This window comes from Ascaphus truei, chromosome 3, assembly GCF_040206685.1.
Source record: "Ascaphus truei isolate aAscTru1 chromosome 3, aAscTru1.hap1, whole genome shotgun sequence".
In the NCBI taxonomy this organism is placed as follows: Eukaryota; Metazoa; Chordata; class Amphibia; order Anura; family Ascaphidae; genus Ascaphus; species Ascaphus truei.
Window position 1 is genome coordinate 208842864 of NC_134485.1, and position 13525 is coordinate 208856388.

Below are 13525 nucleotides of genomic sequence, written 5' to 3' on the forward strand. Positions count from 1 at the left end.
TAAGAAGAAAATATGTAAAGTATATTTATTAGCTTTTGCTGCTGTTGCTTTTGTCTTTTTTTTTGAAGTGAAACTTCTTTAGTGGCACCTATTCTGATGGAGTAAAACGGGAGAGTTGGGGGGGAAATGTGAAACGGAAGTGACGTCATGGCTCCCCCCCCTCCCCCTCCCCCCGCATCTACTGTGACCTGCGGGGCGCCGCTCCTAACAGCCACCGCTCCCCCCCACACACACCCGCTGTGACATGCGGCGGCGATAGCCGCCGGCGCCGCTCCTAATGGTCGCTGTTACCCCCACACGTCAGCTGCCATGGGTATAGCAAGATGGCTGCCACAGAGCTTCCGGTGCTAGAATGAAAGGTGTAGCAAGCGCGGGGATTTTAAATCAGACTCAGTGAGCCGCTGCTCAGCCTCTCTCCTCCCTCCCCTTCCCTGTGTCCCGCTGACTGAGCGCTGCCGGGGCCAGAGGAGAGGAGCCCAGGGATCATGGAGGGTAACCGAGAGGAAGCAGAGCAGTGTGTCGCTGACATGCTGAATTGCCGATGGACAGGAAGGGAGGAGGGAGGGAGAGAGGGAGGGAGGAGATCGGACCTGGCAACGATGTCCACATTAAAGGATATCAAAAGGAAGAATAGGCTGGGGAGAGGGACATCACATTGAAAACATCACAGTCCTAGTGATTCTGTGTGTGTGCAGCGAGTAGCAGGACAGGGCAGAAGTGAATGTGCATTCCCTGCCCTTGCAGCCAGCCGTTCAGTGCCAGTGTGTGTGTATGAATAAGGTACAGTCAGTGTCAAATGCTGCCGATGCTGCTTCTGATGGTGAGATATAGCTGCATGCAGCTCCTGGTGTCCTGTGCTCTCTGCTAATATGCACTGAAGGAACCATCCAGACTGGCATGAGCCTTCAGCAGAACAATTAAAGACTGTCAAAACAGGACACACTAAACACTGGAAATCTCAGTGCTAGTAAATACTCAGGGATAAGGAAATAGCAAGGTATCTGTATGACAAATCTCAACTGTCAACCCAAATGAAATATAACATTGTTCTATGTACTGGAAATATCTGATCTATACAAAGTCAGCAATATATCAGATTGTAAAATGCAGTGGTCACAGTACTAATACAACCTCAGTGGTGCTGTGCTTGACTGCAAGAGAGAGCACAGTTATTTGAGCAAAGGACACTATAATAATGGTACTAATTTTACAAACATGGTGTATTCATGCAGAATATAAAGGGTGAGACTATTTGTAAAACACATCTCAGTCACACGCACACACAGTCACCCGCACCCGCACACTCACGCACACTCACACGCAGTCACACTCACAGTCACCCGCACACTCACAGTCACCCGCACACGCACACTCAGTCACACGCAGTCACACACACAGTCACCCGCACACTCTCAGTCACCCGCACACTCACAGTCACCCGCACACTCACACTCACAGTCACCTGCACACTCACAGTCACCCGCACACTCACCCGCACACTCACAGTCACCCGCACACTCACCCGCACACGCAGTCACTCGCACACTCACCCGCACATGCAGTCACCCGCACACTCACCCGCACACTCACCCGCACACTCACCCGCACACTCACCCGCAGTCGCAGTCACACGCAGTCGCAGTCACGCTCAGTCAACCGCACACTCAGTCACCCGCACACACGAGGAATTCACACTTAGTGCAAATAGCTAATACAGGCGATGAGCACGCGCATTCTAAGTCAAATTTATTTGCGTTTTGTCAATGAAATTGTATTTTGATTTTTAATTAAAACATCACCAACACAAATACAATTTCTGTGACAAAAGTCAAAGAAGTTTCACTTACTATGCGCGTGCTCAGCACACACAGCTTTTTTTTTTTTTTTTTTTCCAATGGCATATTAAATGGTTTAATCTAGCTGCCTTAAAAAGAAAGTAGTTTGTTTAATGCGTGTTGTCGGTCTCTGCATTATTTCCCGGTTTCTTTGCTCAGCAGCCTTGTTATTGGGACCCTTGTCATTTGATGACACTGAGGACCAGATGCACTAAGCTCTGTTAAATCAGGGCAAATAATGTTGACCTACCTAAAATAGTAAAGGACGTAATTTTTCCTGAGTTTAACACACATCCATAAAGCTAATTAAATACAAATTCAACATCTGTTTTTTAACTCATTAGCATAGGCTTAACGTCAGGTTCAATTTGCACTGCCACGCTTTAGGTTCAAAGAACATGGCGCAAAGCATATCTTACCTAAAGGTAACAATATGTGGAGAGTTACCTGTGCAGAATACTGATCACACTGAGATACCTCTCCCTCATAACGTTAACCTGAACTTCCGTTAGTGGATATGTGATGTTGTGAGGAATGCTGCTTTTGCATATAATTAACATCCAGAAAAACAGCACTAAAAGCCAGGAAGGTTTCACCATACGCTACTTAAAGGAGTAAAACTGGGTTAACATTACATTTTTCTCTTTAATGGTGTAACGCTGTGCTGCCCGCAGTCCAGACCAGTCCCCAGTACTGAGGTGGGAAGGGAGTATACCACACACCCACAGCAGTGAGGGCGTGCAAGGAGTGTGGTAGGGTGCGTTGCTGGGTCTGGTGAGAGAAGGATGGTTAGATACTTGCCGAGTCCTGGGCGCCAGAGGTCCAAGTAGTGAGTCCGTAAGCCGTGGGTCAAGGGAAGGAGAGAACAGCGAAGTCGTAATCCGTAGCCAAGTCCAGGGGTCAGAGAGGTACACGTAGTCAGAGGGAAGCTGGGGTCCAAATCCAGAGGGGGTACGCAGACGAGCCGGATCAGAACACGAACTGAAACAGAGAGGAGAGCCAGGCACAGAACTCCAAACAGCACAAGGCTACTAGAAGCTACTGTATGCAGAGCGAGGAAGGAGAGGAAGGACTGGGATAATAATGTGCGGCTGACCAATGGAGGGCACAGGAGGGGCGGAGGTGCGTCCGGGCTATTTCAGAGATTGGCTAAGGGGCAGAGAGGAGGCGGATGCCAGGTGTGTGGCTGGGATGCGAGGCGTTCCACGATAGGCGGAGGGCGGGGCCACCCATGCGGGGCTGGGAGATAGAAGGCTGGGTGCGCGCGCGCCCTGTTAGCCCTGCATGCCGTTTCCTTACAAATGGATAGGTGTTACTATTAACCAAACATTAATTTAGTTTAGCGTTATGCTAAATAGCCTGATCCTGCAGAGCAACCTCTTTGACTCTTTGGGTACCCATGGAAATAGCTACCACTGTACACCATGGGGCCTGGCACTCCAGGGGCTGTCAATCAAATTGCCTGTTTGAATTCTGCTCGGAATGTGATCTTATAGGAAGAGGAACGCAAGGGGGACTCCGTTCCGTCATCAGTGCCGGAGTGATCATGTGATCACAAGTGCTGGAAGGTCAATGGCCACCCTGGCACCATATATATTGTTAATACAACACGGCGCATATCTCTCACCTAATGCAAACTCTTGGAAGTAGGTCCTGACAGGATTATTTGCCTTACAAACCGCATGAACAAATAAAAGAGTTAAGAAAAAATAAACAAAAACACAGGGATCTTTAATGCGAGTTAATTCAGTGGCCTGCTGTCCTTTCTCAGTCTTGGTTCTCATTCCTTCCTATGTGCATCTCGGGTCTACACAGGCCCACTACTAAACCAACTCAAAGATAAGCTAACCATGTATTCAGGGCAGCTTCCCTAGCTTGGGACAGTACTTACAAATAAATGTAGCACAACTGGCAACCTTAATGTCCATCTGTGCTTTCTCTTTACATTTTCTAAGACAGACAGACAAACCTTTTAAAAAATTGAAAAGTTAACTTACAATAAAAGTAAACAAAGTCTGAAATAAGAAATAAAATAAAGTACTTTAAAAAAGGTGAAAATTATTATTTATCTATATATCAATGGACACAAACCTACACTTAACGCTAAACTTAAGGCACTCAAAAAACTCCAATAATGTGGAAAAAAAACAAAGTGGTATGTAACCCTTATTCCCCCTCCCCCCCCCCCCCAATCTCACATAGAGTCTCCTAGGGGAAATACTGCTCTGGCTACATGTCTTAGTGTGGTGCAGACCTGCTGGCAACAGGGGGCCCTGAGTCTCCCGCATGATGGTATAGGGGATGGACAGGACAGGCTTTTGGGGTGAACACTGAATTCTACTTACAACTGGTGCAGCGCCTCCATCTCGTGCAGCCCCCAGGGTGGGGAGGAACCTCTGCATGAGAAACTCTCTCCCACTTCCCCTGATAGATTCCAGTCTCAGGCGAGAAGTATAGTGAATCAGGATAAGACTTTATTTCTCTGATACATGGCAGACTGCCCATCTTGCAGCAGGGTGCTTAGCAACACATCAGCAGGCCGTCACCAAAGGATGTCCCTGGACAACACTCCTAGTCAGGGCCCTAGAACCTGTCCGTGCTCTTCTCTTACACCCTGATGGAGTAAGGGGAATAGTCTCCCACCTCTCCCAGAGGAAGGGCCACAAACCTGCCAGAGCCCTGACAGCTTGCTTGGGTAGACAAACCTCTCTCAAGAGGGGGGAGGAACTGATCTAAATCAGGAAATGCAGTTCAATTAGTACAGATTTACTAAGACCCACCCCTGTGCCTCTAATTGGACACAAGGCCTGAGTGCCTACCTTCTCTGACTCACTGAACTGCAGCAAGTGGGGAAAACCCATTACTCCTGGCAACCTGCCCTTACCAGGGATCACTGCACAGGAGATGAGGGCAGAATAGTAGTCCAAAACGCACCATTGCTACAGGCAAGGCCGCCAACTGAAAGCGTGGGGCCCGGGACAAACATTTTAAGCATGATTTTTGAACTGAACACAATGGCTCGGCGAGGACTAAATGAAGATTTCAAATTAGGATGTTTTTTGTGATGGCATCTTTTGAATTTTTGTTCTGTGTCCTTTTCTCTTCATTAATGCATAGATGCTCATAATTAGGTTTCCATTGCCGGGACTTTACATTATTGTTCCCCAATGGTGCAGTACTGAATATTAATATTTAACCAGTATGCCATTTACAATTGCCTAATTTATATGCATGTTTTTGCTCTACCTCCTCCTTTCCCTTGTTATCCCTCCCTCCTCTTGCCCTCCCTCCCTCCCCTTGCCATCTAAACAGTCACCCTCAGCTCTGGAAATTGTTTTTATTCCCCTTATGTGTTGATACACTTGTTCCTTCACTGTCATTTTCTCTAGGGAGCTGCCACGCTGATGCAATTGACACTGAATGGGGTACCAGATCGGCGTGACGTTCTGGTGCTGTCATGGAGCCTTGCACATGTGCAACTTTACTTTGAGCTGACTTCCCAGGACTTTATGACGCCACACATGCGTTTCCTAGCAACATTGGACGCTAGGATTTTTTTGTCCACCGGAGGGAGCCTGTACTCATCTGCACATGTGCGATAGCATGCATTGCTCTGTCTCCTGATTTCCAAGATGGCCGCCGTGCTACCTCATACACTGATTGCACTTGTGGAGCTCCAGGATTGTACAATTAGCTGCCTCTAATTGTCCTCACACGGTGAACTATGGGGTATATATGTTCTCTGGGTGTCATTGTCTGGTAGCACCACCCTGAGGACAGTCCTGCCAGGACCGAAATGTTGGGTTTATAGTGTGCTGTTTTGTCACTGCTAATACATGTCTTTTTGCTATATCTGAGTTGCTGCTTTTGTGCCTTCTCTTATGGGAAAACAGGGTTTATTTATTTATTTATTTATATATATATGTAGCCCCTCTTCCCGGGGCCAATCGCAGATTGGGCCCCCCCCCTCTGTACTAGGGTCTGGCTACGTGTATATGTGTGGTGCATACCTGCTGGCAACAGGAGGGCCTGAGACTCCCGCGATGGTATAGGGGATGACAGGACCAGGTTACTGGGGTGAATGCCTCCGTCTCATTTAATGGTACAGCGCCTCCATCTCTGGTAAGCCCCAGGAACACGGGGTGGAATCCTTCCAGAGAGTCCCCCACTCAGGGACGAGAGATTCCAGTCTCACACAGTCTTTCTTAACAGCAGCAGCAGCTCTTTATTATCACAGCAGCAAGGATAGCAGCAGGATCACAGTCAGGTACAGATTCTCTCTCTCCTCCAAATTTCTCTCCCTCAGGATGGTATCTGTGTCCCTGCCACTACCCCAGGTCAAGGGCACCCAGAGTGGGGCTAGCTCTTCCCTCACCCCCTAAACAGGGTGAGAGGAATTGGTCCACCTACCTACTATACTTCTAGCAGCTCTACTCACAGGCCGCAGAATCTCCTTCTCCAGCTGTGCACTCCATGCACTTCTAACGATTCACACTGAACTCTGACAGAACTGACACAGGACTGACTAAATAGGCTGTGCACAGCTCTTTATGACTTTGGCAGGCCCCTCCCCTGTGTCTCTTGCCTTAGACACAGGGTCAGGTGACCCACCTCCACCACTCAGAGCAGTGCTTGAAGTGGGGAAAACCCATGATAACTTCTGGCCGCCTTCCCTTACCAGGGCTTATACCAGAAGGAGGAAAGACCTATAGCCCAATTTCTTACCAGGGCTACACTCTCCCTCAGGTGGAATCCAATGGTCCCCACTTGGACCTAATTTATGTACCATCCTGCAGGCGAACAATCTGTGGATTACAAACACAAGTTAATCAGTGTGTACACAGCAGACTGTCCCACCCAGATGGCGAATCAATAATGAGGTACCTCCCAACATGGAGAATCCGAACTAATAATAATGGCGAGGGTCAGGCTTCCTTACCTCCCGCCCAATATGGTCTACAACCTTAATGTAATAGGGTTGTACAGACCCATACTCCGGCCTATACACCACACTGTTCATGTAAATGCTTCGCCCGGTACTCCACGCTCTTATGACATCACATATTTTATCTTCATTGGAATAGGCGGCTCTAGTATACAAGAGAAAAGGAACCTAGTGTTGAAGCACTCAATCACAACTAAATGTATAATTATATAGTTAAAATACTTTATTGATTGTCAATGAATAAAAAAAGGGGGATTAAAATAGAATTAAATGGTGTAATTAAACAGCACGTGGCTGTATCATTGGTAACCCAGCTATAGCTAGGTGGGTAGATGGTACATATGGAGATCCCTGATTGATATTATATTATTTGAGCCTGAGGAAGTCGATGTGTCGACGAAACGCGTTGCTCTAAACCACCAGAAGATTTTGACCTAAGGAGGCTTCCGCAGTCAGACCGTGGAGCAGTGTTTGCAGCCCAGCAGGATAGTTTTTCTTCCTGCATCCCGGACGCGGGAAGGGCGCACAAAGCTGCTCAAACTCGATCCTGGACTGCGTGAGGAGGCCAGGGGTCCATTCTATATGTATGTGAGTCCCTTTGCTGTTTTAATTAATAAATGCGATTTCTTGTGAATATTTAACTGGAACAGTGCCTCACTCGTTTTTCTCATCACCCAACCCCTCCCCCCCCCCCACGCATCATAACACCTGGGGGGAGAGCCTGGCTGACGCCTGGGAGTTAGCACTGATTTTCGTGCTGCCCTGGATACTGGAGAAAACCCCCATTACGTGACGAATAGATGTGGATGGGTTAAATTTAACCCCAAAGTAACCAATTTCTACACCAGCTCACACAGGGCCGTGTAAGTATAGCCTTATAGATTATATATAATTTCCCCTAACCCTATCAACATACAGCTATATCTACCTGGGAGAGGCACAGCTCACCCTCAAGGAAGTGATCACTAATTGTGGTTGCTTACACATGGCCGTGTAAGTATTATTATATTTACAACCCGCCCCCCACCTTTGGAACTACTGTCAATATTCATCACCATTATTATTGTATATGTCATTCTAATCCCATGCTCCCCCATTGTTTGTTTGTTCCCATGTTTCTATAAGGGCTCTGGATTAACCCTTTTCTGGGGTTGAAGCTGAAGGGATCCTACTGTTTGCTCCAAGTATTTGTAAGAGAGCTATTGTCGAATTGACCGCTTTACTGTAAGCATACTTTTGTTTCTAATCTGAGGTAAGCGCCTGTTTTTTTGCACACTGACATCATTTTGCACACTACCATCCTCTGGGGCAACATCATCATACAAAACAGCGGAGCCCTTGGGGATTATTATCTTCTGCTCAATCTCCCTGTATCGATTATCTAGTTCATCAGCCACCTCCTGGGGAGAAAAGGTGCCTGCAGCCCACCAATGATCCACTATGCTATTTTTGGTAAGAAAGCAGGAACTGAGTACGGTCCATACCCTTGTGGTACCCTGTGAACAGCGGTGCCCACCACTTATCTTGGTACTTGTATCCTGATACTACCCTCATATCTGTATCAGACTCTGCTTTTGAGGACACACCTGACGTCACGGCCTCAGTAGAGTGTGAGCCTTTGCGTTGACCTCGTATCACATTGGTGTAGAGCGTGGGGTTCATTTTATGCACTACCAAACTCATGGGACCCGCTTGAGCAGTTGTCTGGGACCCTCGGGCCCTACCTCTAGGTACAGGAGAAAATGCAACAGGGTTAGACACACGTATCGCACTAGAATATGGTATCTCCCCATCAGACCCTTCATCACTGAGTTCCCAATCCCTCCAATCCGTGGAATATTTGGGCGTCTTGTTCAGCTTATCCCCGCTAGGACCCGGGGACATGACACGTGACGGGGCAGGGGCCGGGGCAATGGTGCTAGGGGTGGTGACCAGGGGATCAGCAATGTCCTGCAAAGTGTCTCTGAGTCGGGCAATGCCACGATCGGTGGGCATCTTATGACTTGCCCTTTCCACCGCGCTTCGTTCTCCTCTTTTGGCGACTTGGCCTTGAATGTCTCGAACTCTGCCTCCATTCCCACTCTCCTCACCGAAGAGAACAAAGCTTCCGGGCCTCTGCGCCAGTCGGACCCGGAAGTGATGTCATCGCTGGTGCCCGCGGAATCTCCAACCGCTCCGTGATCTCGTACCGGAAGTGTGTCGAGGACCGGACAGGGCGGTGGTGGACCATCCGGCTCGTGGACGGGCAGGTAGGCCGCAATCCTCTTTCTCTCTCTGCAGGTTCCGTCTTCGCCTGGCGGGAGTAAGGGGGTGGGGGCGTTTCCTTACCGCTCCACTGCCGGCTGATGCTTGTAGGTTCCTCCAGAGCTGTCTCGGATCCCATTTCTGCCGCACTGGGAGTCGACCCGGCCGGGGGACTTCAACGCGGCTCAGGCCGCACCAGCGCTCACCATCGGGGGGTCTCCGGACTGATCTGCTCCCTCTCACCGGTAAGTGTAATGCCATCTTTATTACAGCTGGGGTGGTTACCCGGTAGGCGCATCGCCACCGATGATAGGCCGTTTCCTTCCTCCGAAGACGACTTTAACGGTTCCTCCGCTTGGGAGTCACCTTGAGCTCTTGCGGCACTGCCAGTGGGTAGTGGTACGAAACGGGCCTGCTCCGGTACCTCCACTGCGGTCGCGCTCTCCGCCGCCGGGATATCTCGTGTTGGCTGGGCCTCGGTCCCCACCTCAGGGGTGATATAGCGAACCAGGGTAGCCTTCTCCTCTGCCTCTGCCACCTCCGTTAGGGTGCCTGGTGAAGCACTTCGCGGAGTCTTCACCATAGGCCATGGCTCGATGGGCCATAAGTAGAACGTGCCGCACTGGGAGCATCGGGCTGTCGAGCTCGGGGCCGCTCTGGGTGTCCTGCAGTGTACACACAGGCACCGGAGATATTCTTGCCCATCAACCTCCACAACCAGGAAGCCTCCTGGAAACTGATACATGGTCACACTGAGATCAGCCATCTTTTGCGCGGGGGTTGAGTAGTTCAGCTCGCTCTTAGCTCCTTCTTCACTCACGGTGAGGCAGAAGTGAAGTTCCTCGCTCTCACTTCCTGTCCCTCCTTTCTCCGGCGAGGACATCTCTGATTGGCTCTTGTCGTGCCCCCTCCCTCTGGTGGAAACAAGAGGAGGGGCACTCTCTCGCTCTGCGTGACGTGGCTTTGTCTGTCGGCAAGTCACTGCTCAGGTGGGCGTGCTTTCGGCTTTCACGCCGCTCCGCTCGCTCTGCTGGGGATCTGGTTTGCCGCCAAACCCCTGCACATCTCTCGCCACATATTTTGCACAGTCTTTTTGCACTCATCACGTGCTCGCTCCAGACTCGGCGGGAATCGCCATTTTGGATCGGCTGTAACCCGCGTTGCAGTGAATGACGCGGCTGTCGCCATTTAACCTCCATGCCCCGCAGAGCACATGTATCTCCGGCCGCCATCTTTAATGAGCCCACTAAGCCCACAATAGCGCTACTCTCAGTGTCTACTGTGTAACACGTGTAACGGATTTTGTGAACCGGTCTGACCCCCCCAATCTCATATTGGCCCCTGTGGTCTAACCAGTCCCCGTTATGGTGTAGTGTCTGGTGGTGCACCTGTTGGCTACAGGACTCCTGAGTCTCCCGCATGATGGTGTATGGGGATTTGCCAACCCAGACAGGCAGCTGAGGTAGTGTGCTGAGTCCTACCTATATCCAGTGCAGCGCCTCCACCTCATCAGGGTCCCAGCGTCCGCTTGGGGATGAATCTGATGAGGAACTCCTCTGTGGTGCTCCTCTCTGTGCAATAATTCCACACATGCACACGAGAGTGTTGTTAATCAGGACCATTCTTTATTGTACGGTGGGCCAGCCGCCCTCCACAATTGGGGTGTATTTAGCCCTCCATTGTTACCGTACTTCCCTTGGAAAAGTGTGTCCTCCTAATGTAGGGATTCCCTATCCCCGCAGGGATATCTATTCTGTGCCAGGTCCCTGGTCACAGTCTCCTTCTTCAGCTACTATAACATAACCCCTCTCAACTACTTAGCAACTACTTCAGAACTAACTTTTTGGCTCAGTGCTGTGCCTTATGTATCCTCTGGGGGCTGACACAATCCTGACATCACCAACCAGGGAGTCAGAGCCTGTGACCACTCCCATCCATACATAGGGCACCTCACCAGGGTGTGAGGGCAAACCTCCATAATTACTGCTGGCATGCCCATAACTTACCAGGCCTTACTGCCAGCAGGAGAGATGACTGCAGCCATTTTACAGCATGGTTACACACGTTCCTAAACACTGACTGATCTCTCTGATGCTCTCTGGTGCTCTGACCCACAAATATGACGTATGGCATACCCCAGGCTAGGCAGAACTCCTTCTTAGTACACCGCACTCGCTGACGGTTCCTTACAAGTACTCTGTGGTGTGTTTTCTAGGTGCTGGCTAGGGTACTAGGCATCTCCTAAGTACTGGGCGTCTCCTACTGTTGGCCACTCATAGTGCGGACCATGGGCCATGGTCCCTGGACAAATTAACAGGCTAACCCCCCCAGTTGCCTCACACTATCTGCCTCAAGGGACTAGAACAGCTATAGCCATGCACCCAAATTTACAGCACCCTCTTAGGGCACCCAGGGCGTACTGTGCGAGAGGTCATACTCTCCTGACTACCCCTGATATGCAATTGCGCCCTACTTTCTGCAGCACTTGCTTGGAAGGTGTACTTAACACTTTCAGCTCTGCTTCGCTGAAAACCTGTCCTGTTTGATCTCAGCAGTGCCTCCAATGTAGCCCCTCTTCCCGGGGCCAATCACAGATTGGGCCCCCCCCTCTGTACTAGGGTTTGGCTACGTGTATATGTGTGGTGCATACCTGCTGGCAACAGGAGGGCCTGAGAGTCCCGCGATGGTATGGGGGATGACAGGACCAGGTTACTGGGGTGAATGCCTTCGTCTCATTTAATGGGGCAACGCCTCCATCTCTGGTAAGCCCCAGGAACACGGGGTGGAATCCTTCCAGAGAGTCCCCCACTCAGGGACGAGAGATTCCAGTCTCATACAGTCTTTCTTAACAGCAGCAGCAGCTCTTTATTTATAGCAGGGATAGCAGCAGGATCACAGTCAGGTACAGATTCTCTCTCTCCTCCAAACTGCTCTCCCACAGGATGGTATCTGTGTCCCTGCCACCACCCCAGGTCAAGGACACCCAGGGTGGGGCTAGCTCTTCCCTCACCCCCTAAACAGGGTGAGAGAAATTGGTCCATCTAGCTACTATACTATACTATACTTCTAGCAGCTCTACTCACAGGCCGCAGAATCTCCTTCTCCAGCTGTGCACTCCATGCACTTCTAACTGTTCACACTGAACTCTGACACAGGACTGACTAAATAGGCTCTGCACTGCTCTTTATGACTTTGGCAGGCCCCTCCCCTGTGTCTCTTGCCTTAGACACAGGGTCAGGTGACCTACCTCCACCACTCAGAGCAGTGCTGGAACTGGGGGAAACCCATGAAAACTTCTGGAGCCTGCCCTTACCAGGGTTTATACCAGAAGGTATATGTATGTATATATATATAAAAAATACCCTAACGCCCCCTATACATATAAACAATATCCCAACACCCCCAATACATATAAAAAATATCTCCTGAGGAAGTCACGCAACGTGACGAAACGCATAGAGACGGGGTGACGTCATCTCAGACGGTCGTGTGGGAGGAGGTCCTGTGTTCTTCGGCACTTTTCCAGCTATTCTGCCTGTGCTTCTATTATTGCACCTTCAAAAGAAGCTCCTTTAACATCAGAGATGCTGAATTGCTGCAGGACTCGTGGCAGGAGTCTGAAGCAGTCAAACCAGGTGCTCAGTATCACGGACAAAATCCCTCTCCCCCACTCCTGTAGATGACGCCCCATACAGATTCTCTCCAATGTATATTTTATTCTAACGTTTTGTAAGTGTATCTCCTAGGGACACTTTTCTTAATAAATTCATTTGTACACAGTTATGCGCTATGGAGCTTGCGCTTTTTTGTGTTTTGTTTTTATATATTGTGGCAGGACAGTCTCGCGGCGGGGTCAGTAAGACGCTAGACACGAAGGGAAACTTTAAACTGTAGTGGTTTATTAGCCACAACCAAAATAAAGTATGGGTGCACTGTCCCTTTAAGAAACCACTTTCTAGAAAATAAAGCCTGTTCCCGTTAGGGAAACTAACTCACTTCTTGAGCCCTTACTAACAGGACAGCCGCTAATCTGGTTATGCCCAAAACATGTGCTCCACAATGTATAACCAATAAGTATCATAACAAAGTCTTATCTGTAATGTAGCTCCAACAGCGAACAGGAACATGGTTCCGGGAGCAGGCTGTGTCCAGCTCGCAGCAATGTTTATCTTTATCCTGGGTTGGGGTCCCAGCTGGTCCCCGCAGCAAAGCTCCTCGCAGGACTGGGGGACCAGAGCAACAGCTACGGCTTCCTAGCCGGGAGAGTTCTCTCCACCCTCACGTGGAAAAACAAGCTCACCTTGTGTGAGCAACTTCCTGCTTTTTAAAGCACTTGTTTCACTGATGAGTTCAGCCCCTGTTTAATCAGTCTTCAGCTGTGCTTTCTCTGTCTGAGGAGATTAACACTCCGTGAACTGGCTGCATCATCTCTCCATTCACTGTTCCAGCCTACTGAGTCAGTGACTCTGTCACATATCCATCTCCCCAGCGAAACATTGTC